The sequence below is a fragment of the Macaca nemestrina genome, chromosome 14, assembly GCF_043159975.1.
Source record: "Macaca nemestrina isolate mMacNem1 chromosome 14, mMacNem.hap1, whole genome shotgun sequence".
NCBI classification, from domain to species: Eukaryota; Metazoa; Chordata; class Mammalia; order Primates; family Cercopithecidae; genus Macaca; species Macaca nemestrina.
In genome coordinates this window covers 30,187,276-30,201,960 of record NC_092138.1, presented here as the reverse complement: position 1 = coordinate 30,201,960, position 14,685 = coordinate 30,187,276, and the positions used below count along the sequence as shown (strand labels likewise).

General features: G+C 40.8%; 1 protein-coding gene and 1 pseudogene across 10 annotated transcripts in view; both read right to left on the bottom strand.

Annotated features, from left to right (window-relative positions):
* LOC105491800 (KN motif and ankyrin repeat domains 1) overlaps window positions 1-14,685 on the bottom strand; it is a 240,821-nt gene that overhangs the window by 83,706 nt on the left and 142,430 nt on the right. Inside the window, exon 1 of one of the 10 annotated variants that reach the window (XM_024796048.2) lies at window positions 11,287-11,305. The exons of the other annotated variants lie outside the window; for them this stretch is intronic. The gene's annotated coding sequence lies outside the window, so the exon portion shown is untranslated. Of the gene's footprint in view, window positions 1-11,286; window positions 11,306-14,685 lie in introns of those variants that run through there. 10 annotated transcript variants of the gene reach the window in all.
* LOC139358122 (eukaryotic translation initiation factor 1 pseudogene) lies at window positions 1,983-11,275 on the bottom strand (annotated as a pseudogene).

Below are 14,685 nucleotides of genomic sequence, written 5' to 3'. Positions count from 1 at the left end.
ACTTGCAACTTTATTCTTTGGGGTAATAAAGGTAAGAAGCTGGTGGAGGTATTTTTATCACAGGCACAGAAACAAATAAAAATCTAGACAATAAAGAGAAAATATGGAAGAAACAACAGTAAATAAATTCATTTATTCATTCAACAGATGAATTTGTGTGCCCTTTGTGTGCCAGGCACTGTTTCTGGCACTGAAGATAGAGCAATGAACAAATTAGATACCTACCCACCCTCTCCCCCAAAAGTAATCTAAGTAGAGAACTGTGCTTTGAGCCCAAAGAAAATTAAATTTAGGTTCATACTGTGCTTAACAGATTAGCTGTCCTAAAGGCTAATTCCTGACTCATCTTTTTTGCCTTAGGTATTAGTCCATTCTCACAATGCTAATAAAGACACACCAGAGACTGGGTAATTTATAAAGGGAAGAGGTTTAACTGACTCACAGTTCAGCATGGCTGGGGAGACCTCAGGAAACTTACAATCATGGCAGAAGGGGAAGCAAACGCATCCTTCACATGGCAGCAGCAAGGAGAAGTGCCAAGCAAAAGCAGGGAAAGCCCCTTATTAAAACCATTAGATCTCGTGTAAACTCACTATCACAAGAATAGAATCAGGGTAACTGCCCCCATGATTCAATTACCTCCTATCGAGTCCCTCCCACGATACACGAGATTATGGGAACTACAATTCAAGACGAGATTTGGGTGGGGATACAGCCAAACCATACCACCTTATTTGAAGAGTTCCCATGATAGCATCTGCCTCCTTGTGTCCCAAAGTGCGCATGAGTGTGTTCAGCCTTTCTAGAAACCCTCACTGCTCATCCATTCTACATCATGAAAGTACACATCAGTATCTTTCCAAGAGCGTACACAAGGGCTGCACTGCAAACGAACAGGTTAAAACCATCTCGGAGCTGCAAATGCTTTCAGAATCCCGTGCTGGCTCTGCTCCAGCTGGGTCTCTGAGACCCACACAGCTTCCTGAACATTTAAAGAAAACTGACACTTATCAGTGAAGGTTTATCAGATCATGAAAACCTAGGCTGAAAATCAGCTGTTCTGCTACAAAAGAAAGCAGCAACAGATAGTCTAAAGAAGAGCATCTGAATGAAAATCAGAATGATTAAACTTTCTTCTTCTTCAGTTAACCACCTTTATGTTTCTTCCTGAGTTGGGAGGAAAATAATTTTATGACTCAGTATAGGTACAATAAAACAGTATTCATTTGTTTGTAATTGATCTAGGGAAAACAGACCCTAGCAGAAACCTAAACCTTGACCTTATAAACATGATTGTATTAGTGGAGTCTTGCTCTTACTGAGCAAACATTCCTACTGCTGGTAGTTTCAACTAAAGTATCAGTAATTTTACCTATTTAAGCATTAAGGAACAACAATGTAGTGGCCACAGATATAAGAGTGAGTTTAGCATGATTTGAAAGGCTTTCTGTTCATTTCTTATTTTAAATGTACAGTTCTCATTTATTTTCTGCTTTAGCAAAAATTCTTCCTTTAATTCCACTGAGATTGGATTCTTATGTGACCTTCTCTGATCAACTCTTAAATTGATGAATACTGTTAACAACAAGCTCAAGTGTGCCTGGGACTGTCACTAAGTAAAAGGGTGACATATAACACATCCTCAGATTCATTTTTTTCTGAAAACAAGTTTTATTTAAATAAGGGTTTAGGCCCAGCGTGGTGGCTAACGCCTGTAATCCTAGGACTTTGGGAGGCCAAGGTGGGTGGATCACCTGAGGTCAGGAGTTTGAGACCAGCCTGGCTAACATGGCGAAACACCATCTCTACTAAAAATACAAAAATTAGCCAGGTGTGGTGGCAGGTGCCTGTAATCCCAGCTACTCAGGAGACTGAGGCAGGAGAATCACTTGAACCCAGGAGGCGGAGATTGCAGTGAGCTGAGATCACGCCACTGCACTCCAGCCCGGGCGACAGAGCAAGACTCTGTCTCAAAAAAAAAAAAAAAAAAAAAAAAAATTAATTTTTATATAAGGTGTAAGGAAGGGATGCAGTTTCAGCTTTCTACATATAGCTAGCCAGTTTTCCCAGCACCACTTACTAAAAAGGGAATTCTTTCCTCATTTCTTGTTTTTGTCAGGTTTGTCAAAGATCAGATGGTTGTAGATGTGCGGTGTTATTTCTGAGGCCTCTGTTCTGTTCCATTGGTCTCCATCTCTGTTTTGGTACCAGTACCATGCTGTTTTGGTTACTGTAGACTGTAGTATAGTTTGGAGTCAGGCAGTGTGATGCCTCCAGCTTTGTTCTTTTTGCTTAGGATTGTCTTGGCAATGTGGGCTCTTTTTTGGTTCCATATGAACTTTAAAGCAGTTTTTTCCAATTCTGTGAAGAAAGTAACTGGTAGCTTGAAAGGGATGGCACTGAATCTATAAATTACCTTGGGCACTATGGCCATTTTCACGATACTGATTCTTCCTATCCATGAGCATGGAGTGTTCTTCAATTTGTTTGTGTCCTCTTTTATTTTGTTGAGCAGTGGTTTGTAGTTTTCCTTGAAGAGGTCATTCACATCCCTTGTAAGTTGGATTCCTAGATTATTTTATTCTCTTTGAAGCAATTGTGAACGGGAGTTCACTCATGATTTGGCTTCTATCCATCTGACAAAGGGCTAATATCCAGATTCAACAAAGAACTTAAATTTTCAAGAAAAAAATCAAACAACCGCATCAAAGAGTGGGCGAAGGATATGAACAGACACTTCTCAAAAGAAGACATTTATGCAGCCAACAGACATGACAAAATGCTCATCATCACTGGTCATCAGAGAAATGCAAATCAAAACCACAATGAGATACCATCTCACACCAGGTAGGATGGCGATCATTAAAAAGTCAGGAAACAACAGGTGCTGCAGAGGATGTGGAGAAACAGGAACACCTTTACACTGTTGGTGGGACTGTAAACTAGTTCAACCATTGTGGTAGACAGTGTGGCAATTCCTCAAGGATCTAGAACTAGAAATATCATTTGACCCAGTGATCCCATTACTGGGTATATACCCAAAGGATTATAAATCATGCTACTATAAAGACACATGCACACATGTTTATTGCAGCACTATTCACAATTCACAACAGCAAAGACTTGGAACCAACCCAAATGTCCATCAATGACAGACTGGATTAAGAAAATGTGGCACATACACACCATGGAATACTATGTAGCTATTAAAAAGGATGAGTTCATGTCCTTTGTAGGGACATGGATGAAGCTGGAAACCATCATTCTGAGCAAACTATCACAAGGACAGAAAACCAAACACCACATGTTCTCACTCATAGGTGAGAACTGAACAATGAGAACACTTGGACACAGGAAGGGGAACATCACACACCGGGGCCTGTTGTGGGGTGGCAGAAGCGGGGAGGGATAGCATTAAGAGAAATACCTAATGTAAATGACGAGTTAATGGGTGTAGCACACCAACATGGCACATATATACATAAGTAACAAACTTGCATGTTGTGCACATGTACCCTAGAACTTAAATAAAAAAAAGGGGGGGGGTTAAATACATTACACATAACATTAAAACTGGAGGGAAAACAAAACAAAACAAAACCTCAAAACCAGTTTGTTACTTCCCATGGCACTGGACAGCTGTTGCCATTAAGCTGCAAGCTCTACAGCTAGCTACATGACTGCTACATCAGTTTGAGATTTGTTCCCTTGTCAAAGGTTTAACTTTGATGGAAGGTTGGCCTCACATTCTGGTGTTTGGACATCCCTTAGCTAGGATATGTCTGGTCAAAAAGACCTCTGTGGTAAGCCAGATGTCCTATCATCTCACTACTGGGAAGAGGGCCTCTCTAAAACTCTGCTCCTGGTCAGGTTGGGGACACCAGGGGATCTTTCTTTGACCACCAAAGGCTCCCTTCCAGTGGTAGAGCTGCTGTTGCTGCCTTACCCCATCCTCTCCTCTCAGATTCACCGAGGATTGTTCGGGTGGTGACATTCTCTTAGGACAGGGAACTCTGCAGAGGGAGAGCAGAGGAGCATCTGGCCAGACGTAGTTGTCTATGATCTTAGGGCTGAGTGTGGCTGAAACATGATGGTATTGCTTTGTTTCAGGCTTGACACTGCCAGGCACCTACTGCTTGACCTCTGTTTAAATGAGGCACTTCAAGACTAGACAGCATGGTTCTTTTCAGTTTACTGCATGAAGGAGTTACCCTAGGCCAAGTTAAAAGCAGACCACAAATGGTTACATTATACAAGCTGTGAGGTTTTTAAACTTGTGACAAGGGACAGAAAGGAAATTCTACTCATTGCAAGGAAATCTTCACTCAAGCTTCAGCGAGCCATAGCACTTAAAACCCATGAACATTTAGCTGGTTGTCCTTAGCCATTCCAATCTCTATGAGGAACTGCCATATGTTCTTGCGCTGGTCACCCTGTAGCTGAATGACTTCTCCATATTCTGGATGCTCAATTACAGTACCATTTCAGGCAAATTTCTTTTTAAATGCCTGCATTGATTTATTTTTATCATAATCATCAGCAATCCCTTGGACAGAGTAAGGGTTTTCTTGCTGTTTCTCTGTTGGATGAATTCTTATACGGATATAATCCTCAGTGCCAGGAGGGAGCAGGTCATCACCCTTACTTGTATCAGCAAAGGGGTGGAAAGAATGGAGGTTCTGGATTGTGGACATACGATTCCTTGTCCTCAGTGGAAATGGCTGCAAAAGGGGGAAGTGGCAGGAGAAGGGGGAGCTGAGTCCTTGGCAGTGGCGGCGACTCAGTGACTCGGGGCTCCTCAGATTCTTAACCTTAAAACACTAGTGCTTGATATGGTTTGGATTTGTGTCCCCACCCAAATCTTATAAGTCCTAATCCTCCATGCTGGAAGAGGGGCCTGGTGGGAAGTGATTAGATCATAGGGGCGGACTTCCCCCGCGAACTGGTTGTTTAAAAGTGCATATAGCATCACCTTCTTCCCTCTTTTTTTCCTGCTCCCACCAATGTAGGACATGACACCTTCCCCTTTGCCATCTACCATGACTGTAAGTTTCCTGCGGCTTCCCAGCCATGCCTCCTTTACAGCCTGTGGAACTGTGAGTCAATTAAACCTTTTTACTTCATAAATTACCCAGTCTCAGGTAGTTCTTTGTAGCAGTACAAGAACAGACTAATACAGTTCTCAAAGTGGGCTCCCAGAACAGCAGCATCAGCATTATCTTCTGGGAACTTGCTAGAAATCCAAATTTTTGGGTCCATCCCAGACCTATGGAAGCAGGAACTATGGGTTTGGGGTCCTGCAATCTGCATTTTGATAACCCTCTAGGTGACTCTGAGGTAGGCCAAAAGTTGTCAAAACCCCTATCTTCAAAGATGGGTTAATTGGGAAAAAATTATGCCCTAAGGCTCCAAGAGCCAAGAATATCCTCTGATTTTAAGAAAATGACACCTAGGGATTTAGAAAACATCCCTCAGGAGGCCTAACTTTGTTTCACTCATTTATTCAAAAACAGTAACTGAGAACTCAGTATGCAATAGGCACAGTACTAGGCACTACAGTGGTGAACAAAATAAACTCAGTTCTTACCTTTTTGAGGCTTTAGGCATGAACTGTATGTGCACAAACGAAAAAAGTTATAAATATATTATCGTAAATGCTATGAAGGAGAAAAAAACAGGTGATGAGTGAGAATAACAGAGGCACCCCTCCTTAAGACTGAAGTTGAGCGTATGCAGATGCATAGGAATGGGTGGTCCTTAAGGGTCTTTCCAGGGAAACAACATTGAAACTAAGACCTGAAGGATAAGTAGGAGTTAACTAGGGGGAAGGTGGAAGGTGAAAATGGTCCCAGGAACAGCATACGGCCCAGAAATAGACCCACACAAATGTGCCCATGTGATTTTTGACAAAGGCATTTCAGAAAAGAAAAACTCTTTCAGAAAAGGAAGGAAAGTCTTTTCAACAAACAGTGTTACAGCAATCTGATATCTATAGTCAAAATAACGAATCTTCTTGACCTTCTGTCTTATATAAAAGTTAATTCCAAATGGATCTTAAATCTAAAATTAAAACAAAAACTATAAAACTTAAGAAAACCTAGAAGATCTTTAAGGCCTAGGGGTTGGAGAGGTCTAGACACAATACCAAAAGTAAAAGCCATAGAAATAAAAATTGACAATGTGGTCTTCATCAAAATTACAATCTTTTTTTTTTCTTTAAAAGGTCTGGAGGCTCAGGGCCAGAAAGAGCTCCATATATTTGAGCTACTGAGTTTTTAAGAGAGGGAAAGAGCAGGCTGGGCTGAAGTGAGAGGTAAGCAGAGGCTAGCTTATGAGATGTGCTTAGTCCTGTTGGTCATACTAGGAAGACTAGGTTTTCTTCTAAATTAAAAGTCATTGATGGGTTTAAGCTGATGAGTAAAATAAAACAAATGATCTTATTTTTAAGTGTTATGTTTATGCATAGGCTTCTTACTATATTTAAAGAGAGGCAGCTCTGGGCTTCCTTAGTTTATCATCATGGGGAAAGGACACTGGATATTCCAGGAATAGTTTATTCAGATTTCACATAGAGGATTTCACCTTGAAGATATAACCAGCCCTTCGATTTAAAAAATACATGTATTTTTTCCACTGTTTAAAGCAGAAAGGAGCTGAGTATGGTGGTACATACCTGTAGTCCCAGCTACTTGTGAGGCTGAGACAGGAGTTCGAGGCTGTAGTGAGCTATGATTGCACCTGTGAAGAGCCACTGCATTCCAGCCTGGGCAACCTAGGGAGACACTATACCACCCCCACACCACCACCACCAAGAAAACAGAAAGGCTCATGCTAAATGGAAATTTCCCAGTTTTTCTTGTGTTTTCTTCAGAACATACAAGTTCCTAACTTAAGCTTTAAAGAGGTCAAGTGTCTGACCTAGAGGGGGCTTTACAATTTGCTGCCTGATAAAAGCTCTCACAATGTTAAATTTATGTTACCAACACAGCATACGCACCTCAGCTGAAAATGGATATGGGAAAAGCTGGAACCAGAGATTGAATTCGGAGTTTAAAAAGGCAGAACCAAATCAAAACCACAATATCACCTTATACTCATTAGGATGGCCACTATTAAAAAAAAAAAAAAAAAAGACAAAAACAAACAACAAAAAAACAAAGCATTTGGTAGCATGTGGAGAAACTGGAACCCTACATTGGTGAGGGTTGTTGAAATTGTAAAATGGTGCAGCTGCTATAGAAAACAGTATAGAGGTTCCTCAAAAAAATAAGAACTACCATATGATCCAACAACCCTACTTCCAGGTATATGTCCAAAAGAACTGAAAACAGGAACTCAAAGAGATATTTGTACCCCATGTTCACTACAGAATTATTCACAACGGCCAAGGTGCAGAAGCAACCTAAATGTCCATTAACAGATGAGTGCCTAAGGAAAATGTGGTATATATATACAATGGACTATTAGCCTACAAAAAAAAAAAAAAAATTCTATCACATGCTACAACATGAATAGAATGGAAACTTGAGGATACTAAGTTAAGTGAAATAAGCCAATCACAAAAAGCCAAATTTCTGTGACATATACATGTACTTAAACTCAGAAACAGAAAGTAGAAAGGTTGGTGCCAGGGGCTGGCGCGAGGGGGAGGGGGAAACAAAGAGTCGTTTGATGAGTATAGCATTTTAGTCATGTGAAACGGAAAAGTTCCAGAGATCTGTCATATGGCAATGTGCATACAGTTAACAATAATGAAATGTACACTTAAAAATTAAGAGGGCAAATCTGTGCTATGTGTTTTTTACCACAATAAAAAAAAAGGAAAAAAGTAGAAGTAGCATTTACAGTGCTCCAATCACACTCAAGGTCAAGCTGCCTTATGTTGCTTTCCTTTAGTGGAAATAAATCTCGCTTAAGCTTTTCACTTTTTAATAGAGGAGACTCAGAACAATATCTTCTTTTTTATTGTCACAGACTCTCCTGCTAGGACAAGCACATCCCTTTCATGATTCTTTGAGTTCTGCTGACGTTCGCCTACTCATGCTAGACAGGCAAGTATTCAGGCACGGGAGGGAGTAGGGGCATCTGCCATGGAGATGCCTATTTAAAAATAAGAAATGACTGAAAAAGCCTGATCCCATTCTGTTGAGGAATGTCTTGGAAAACAGGAGTATGGTCAGAGACTGACCAATGACAGGCCACACCCAGGAGACAGAGCCTTGTCCCCTGGTCAGCATGAGGTAGAGGCAGAAGGGGAAGACCACTGGCTCAGCCCCATCCATTTCCCAAGGAAGCTTTCGTAGCCTCTAATTCAAATATCAACCACTTCCGCCATGTTCCGCTGAGAAAATGCAACAGGCCAGAGGAAACAGATTCCACAGAAGGGACTTAAACTCCTTCTTCCTCACACGAAGGTCTTGTCTCTCCCTCTCTCCTTCTGAATAGGCTCTGACAGCAAGGTCTCAACTCCACCACACTAGGAAAGGCGCCAGACTGTGGGACCTGCCAGAGAAAAGGCTTCACCCCTAACCCAGGCCTGAAAGGTTGGGCTCAAGCCAGAGACACAGGATGAACTCATGTCACAAGAAGACTGGCTCCCAGAGCCTGCAGTCTGACAGCAAGAAAGTACCAAAAGTGACTAGCTCCTGCAACGAGGCCCTGGGGCATTACTAAACTTTCAGCCTCCGAGGGCAGTAACACCTAAAGGGCAAGGTCTAAGGCAAGGAGGAAGCCAGAAGGCAAGATTCTCAAACTCAATGAATCCTGGGACTCAGTTATAAAGGGGAAAGGCCTGTTAATACATGTGTCATACTAAAGCAAAATTAATTTACAAACATTTGATTGAAACTCTGAGTAAGCAGGTAGGGAGAAGCAAAAACAAAATGTTTTAGCTATCAAAGGAAGGGAAATAGTCCTTAATGGCAAAATATTTGTTGTTTCTAAGTTAAGGTATCTGAAACCTCAATGACATTGCTTTTATTTGTTCTAGACTACTTAAAAATACATAAAAACTGTGTGTTAAGCACTTACACAGGTCAACACTTTGTAACCACCTCACTACTCAAAGTGCAGACCCCCAGGCAATCGCAGCAGCATCTGTCAGACTTGATTTAAAAAAAGCAGCATCTTGGGCCCTACCTTAGACCTATGGACTCAATCTGCATTCCAGCAAGACCCCCAGGTGATTTGTATGCACAATGAAGTGGGAGGAGCACTGGTTTGACCTTTATTTTTCCTCATCAAGTCTTAAGCTTCCTAACCCATTACCTTTTTATCTGGAGCGACCTACAGTGATGGTTCACAATCTTGGATTTTTTTTTTTTTTTTTTTTTTTTTTTTTTTTTTTTTTGAGACAGAGTTTTGCTCTTGTTTCCCAGGCTGGAGTGCCATGGAGTGCTCTCCACTCACTGCAACCTCTGCCTCCCGGGTTCAAGCGATTCTCCTGCCTCAGCCTCCCGAGTAGCTGGGATTACAAGTGTGTGCTATCATGACCGGCTAATTTCTTGTATATTTAGTAGAGACGGGGTTTCACCATGTTGGCCAGGCTGGTCCTGAACTCCTGACCGCAGGTGATCCACTTGCTTTGGCCTCCCAGAGTGCTGGGGTTACAGGCGTGAGCCACCGCGCCCGGCTGGATGATTATTAGAATTACTGTCTAGGCCTTACCAAAGACCAATTAAACTATTCTCTGGGGGGTGGGACCTGAGCAGAAGTGTATTTCAAAGCTCCTCCAGGAGATTTCAACTGCTACATTTGAGAGTTATTGGTCTATTCCAGTGGTTCTCAAAACGTGTTCCAAGATCAGCAGCATCACCATCACTAGGCAACTTGAACCTGTCAGAAAACCACATTTCTTTTTCCTTCCTCCCTTTATCTTTTTTTTTTTTTCTCTCTCTCTCTCTCACACACACACAAATGCATATCCTGACTACGCTTATTAAAAAGGAACTCAGTAAAACTTGAGGAAATTCTCAGAAAGCAGGTATTCTGGTATCTTTCATACAATATATTTGGTACCTGAAACAAAAATATTTATGTCTTAGAAGGATGACTTAAAATTCACTTTAAAATGTGGATGCTGCTAGGGGCTGCTGTGGTCATAGGGTCAAAGCAGACAATGGATGAGAAAACTATTAGAGTGGTAAATATATTGTCCCTTCTGGTTGAGTGTTTGAAAAAATAGTGGTTTGCAAACAAGTGACGCTCTATGGGGCTTACCTGATAGCAACAGAATAGTAGTTCCTCCAAATCTGATAATATAGTATGCCAAGATTCTCCCAGAGATTTTGATTCAGTGAGTCTGACACAGGGTTAAAATTTACATTTCTAACAAATATTCTCAAGTGATTCTTGTCTTCAGCAAAATTTGGAAAACACACTGCCTTCTAAGACTCTTATTCTCTGGGCCACTGTTTCTCAAAGTGTGGCCGTGGACCAGTGGTGTCAGCATCACCTGGGGACTTATTAGAAATACATATTCTTGGGCCCCACACTGGGCTACTGAATTGGAAACTTTTCAGGTAAGTCCAGTCATCAGTGTGTTAACCACTGCATGTGGCCACTTTCAAAACTTGTATCTTTTAAGTAAAAACTATCTGCTCTTATTCAAATACCTAATTTTTAGTAAGAAGCCACTCAATTTCAGCCTCAGCTTGTGTCTTTCATGTGGAAGCATGAAAGGGCATAATGAACAGTCTTTGGCTATAACCATGAAGTATCCATGCGGACAGGAACACATTGGAACACACTGCAAAAAATGAAAGCAGTTGTGCTAGTGTGATGGGAGCTTTAAAAAGTATTACACAATTTTACTTTTATTGGAATGACAATCTAACAGCAACTGTAAACACAAAGAAAACACTAAGTATCCAATGTGATGAGGCTTGTTCATTGTCCTAGATGCTTTCCTTTCCTTCTCTTTTTTTTGTTTGAAGAAAACATATCAGCAACAAAGGTATGAAAACCAAACCAGATCACAGTTCCATTACCTCCAAATGCAAGAGAACTGCTTGAAAACAGGGGAGCATAAGACAAAGGACATTTATAACCCAGGGACAGGCTTTACAGAGCTCTTGAAACCTCCGAAATCATATGCAAAGTTTTGTGGTTTTCAGCAAACATGCATCATTCAAGGGAGAGGTTTCGCAGCCTTTATTTAGTATCCAAAAGAAGCCAGACCCAAGGAAAGTCAACAACCCCTGAATTTCCACGTATCTCAATGAATGCATATCTGAACAAAAGTCCTATTAATTTAATCTTCTCTTACATGAAAAAAAATTCTCTTACCTGGAAATCTTTTGCTCTGTAAGGCTTGTGAGAACTGGAGACTCATCCACCACAGCAGAGCTTAGAGACAAGCAAAGTAGTAGCACTAGAGACACCAAGAGCCTGGGAACTGCATTTTCATTTCCACTTGGCCTCAAACCACCTCTGGGACTCTGGGAATATTACTTAAATGCTCTGGGCCTCGGATTCTTCATGTCCAGACTGGGACAGCCCTAATGACACTTCCAGGCCTGACAGACATTCTATGATTACGCTCTTCTAAATCCTGGGCCCACAGGGAACACAAGGCTCCCTTGAGCTGACGTTGCTAAATAAAGTTAAGGCCATATGGGATGCTGTGTATGAGTCAGCAGGACACAGGTCTTGCCTCACAGGACCCAGCTGTGTGCAGGAAGCTTCTCTGGCACAGTGAGGACTAGTCAGAGAATTCCCATTGCCGATGCCAGAAGAGATGCTGAAACACCTGGGCTCTGTGTTCTCCTCTAACTCAGCTCCCAGGGTGGCTACTTTTGTCCCATTCCTTCCAAATTAAGTTTTCTATTCCCTCTCCACGTACTAGTACTAAATATTCAACAATAAAGAAATGAATGAGAGAGAAAGTAAAAAAATCAGCCGTAATTCTACTACTATCAAGGTTTTGGTGTATTGCTTCCCAGTTCTTCCTTGTGCTTATATAAGCATGTATGTACCTATACATTTTCCCCAAATGTTCCTTTATAACTTTTAACTTCATATTAATCTTCCTAAGATAATAACCACATCTCTTTTTAATGGCTGCATAGTACTCCCCTTTCATATTTGTGTCATTTGGCCTTTCTTTATTGTTGAATATTTAGATTCTTTCTTCACACTGCAAACACTTTATTTTATCTTTGAGACAGTTTCGCTCTTGTCACCCAGGCTGGAGTGCAGTGAATGGCACGATCTCGGCTCACTGCAAACTCTGCCTCCCAGATTCAAGTGATTCTCCTGCCTCAGTCTCCTGAGTAGCTGGGATTACAGGTGCGCACCACTATGCCTGGCTAATTTTTTTGTATTTTTAGTAGAGATGGGGTTTCACCATGTTGGCCAGGCTGGTCTCAAACTCCTGACCTCAGATGATCCAACCCGCCTTAGCCTCCCAAAGTGCTGGGATTACAGTTGTAAGCCATCGCACTTGGCCCATGCTGCGAACACTTTGATGAACATACTTTTACATGCAGCTTTCTGTACCCGTCCAATAATTCCAAACGAATATGTGCAATAATTAATTATAAATGGGTAAATTACAAGAAGTGAATCTGTGAGATGAAGAAAATAAAGACTACACATTCTAATGGATAATGTCAGGTTGTCCTTCAAAAAGCAGGTACTCATTTATATTCTCACCAAAATATTATAGGAGGGCTAATGAAACTAGATTCCATTCATAAATTTATTGCTTTGAACACAGTAAACACATCCTCAAAACAATGTATCAAAAATCCCTGCATACTATTAATTTTAATATAGCAACTTTAGTTTTTTAACATGGGATTCTATGTTTATTTTTCATTTCTGGCTCAGAGCAATTTATATATTATAAAACTCAACCTCTGTATATCATACGGACATTATCTATGAGGGTAAATTTGTAGATAATTTTTGAAATTCCCTCATCCACAAGTCTAAGAATGGAAAATCCCTAACTTACTTAGAGCATCTCATTATCCACTACATTATATAGAGCCTGATGTGTAAAACAATTAGTCAAAATAGAGATGTGAATAAACTCCAGACTTCTGTCCTAAGACTGAAGAGGTCATTGTGTTGAGAGAACAGACTGAGTACAGAACAGAGTTGGACCCAAGGTAACTTGTGGAACAAGCATTCCTTTATCGTTTCAACAGAGGACATATCTAATGCATGGTACTTACACATATACCCAACACATGCAGATGCTTAGGGAAAATGCCAGTAAGTCACAGAAGAAAGTTCTAGCTATTTCTGCCACTATTAGGCCAGGTTTCCTAAATTAGTATGATGGAAGCAGAAATTAACACAGCCAACTCTGGATTATATAAAAAGATAGAAAATTTTTCAAGAATTTTGAAGCAATGAAACAAAATAGATTTTCTTAAAAGGAAGAGAACAAAGAATATAAATAAAAATATAAAATGCACATATATTAACACACACACTTGTTTTGGAGGTGCTCTTACAGAAATAAAACCCCATCCCTAAGGACATATGTATGATTTTTAATGTTGTACGACCACAGAATTCTTCGTTGCTATGCTTTAACAATTGAAGGGGCTCTGAAAACTGTCCCGAGTTCAAATTCCTCCTTTCACAGATGAGGACGTTTTTGTGAAAGAGCAGAGGTTAAACAGCCAGAATACAGTCACACAAACTAGTTAGTGGTGGCCCTGTTGCTTTATTTAGAGGTGGAAAGAGAACGCACATAACATTTTTTTTTCCTTTGATAGAAGCAGGAGGAAATGGAACTCTCCTTTCTGCATTTCTTCTCATTTCCTATTTTCTTAGTCTTCCAGCCCTTCCCTCCACTTCTTTCCTTGTAGCCTTTAATAGATGTAAAATAAGCCGTTACTGGAAGTCCAAATCCATGGACTATAACATTTCTTTATTCGGTTCATTAGCAGGAACACTGGGCCTCTGTTAGAGATACTTTAAGATTGGTAAAGAGACCGGAGACAATACTTAGGCTATAAAAGTCTGGGTGGTCCCTCTTACCCTAACCTCTAGCTAAAACACAGCTCCTCCTGACAGATGAGGGTCTGGTGTGTGCCACTCTAATCTGCATATTTTACAACAGTGATACTCGGAGTCGGAGCCTGCTGAAGCACACACTTCCTGACAACCTGCTACTCAAGTCATGGCCTGTGGTCCAGCAGCACCAGCATGCTCTACAGCTAGTTAGAAATGCAGAATGGTAGGCCCCCATCCTAGACCTGGAGTCAGAATCTACATAACAAGAGTCTCACATTAAGGTGTGAGAAGCCCTGTTGTAACAGAGATCTTTAAGCCACTTTTCCCTTGCTGGAGAGTAAAACAGGGATCGCACTAAAAATGTTTCATTCCCCTGATTTTTCTTTATTTCCTGATCTTTTACTTTCACTTTGCAAGAATTAAATAATATACATTATTTGGCTCTAATAAGCACAGAGGCCAAACCCAAACTCTAGTACAGCTGCCAACAGAGAAAGGTAGATTTATGTATTTGATTTTAACTCAGCACAATTTGCAATGAACTTTTTGCAAGCTGTCCTACAATGAAAATATTAGGATTGCATATTAATAAAACAGTAATCCCTCCACCTTTATACAAATTTCATAATGCTGGCAGTAGGGATAGTTTTATTCTATTATATTGGGGATTGCAAGCAGTCATACAAAGTGGCACCTTCCCCTCTGCTCAGA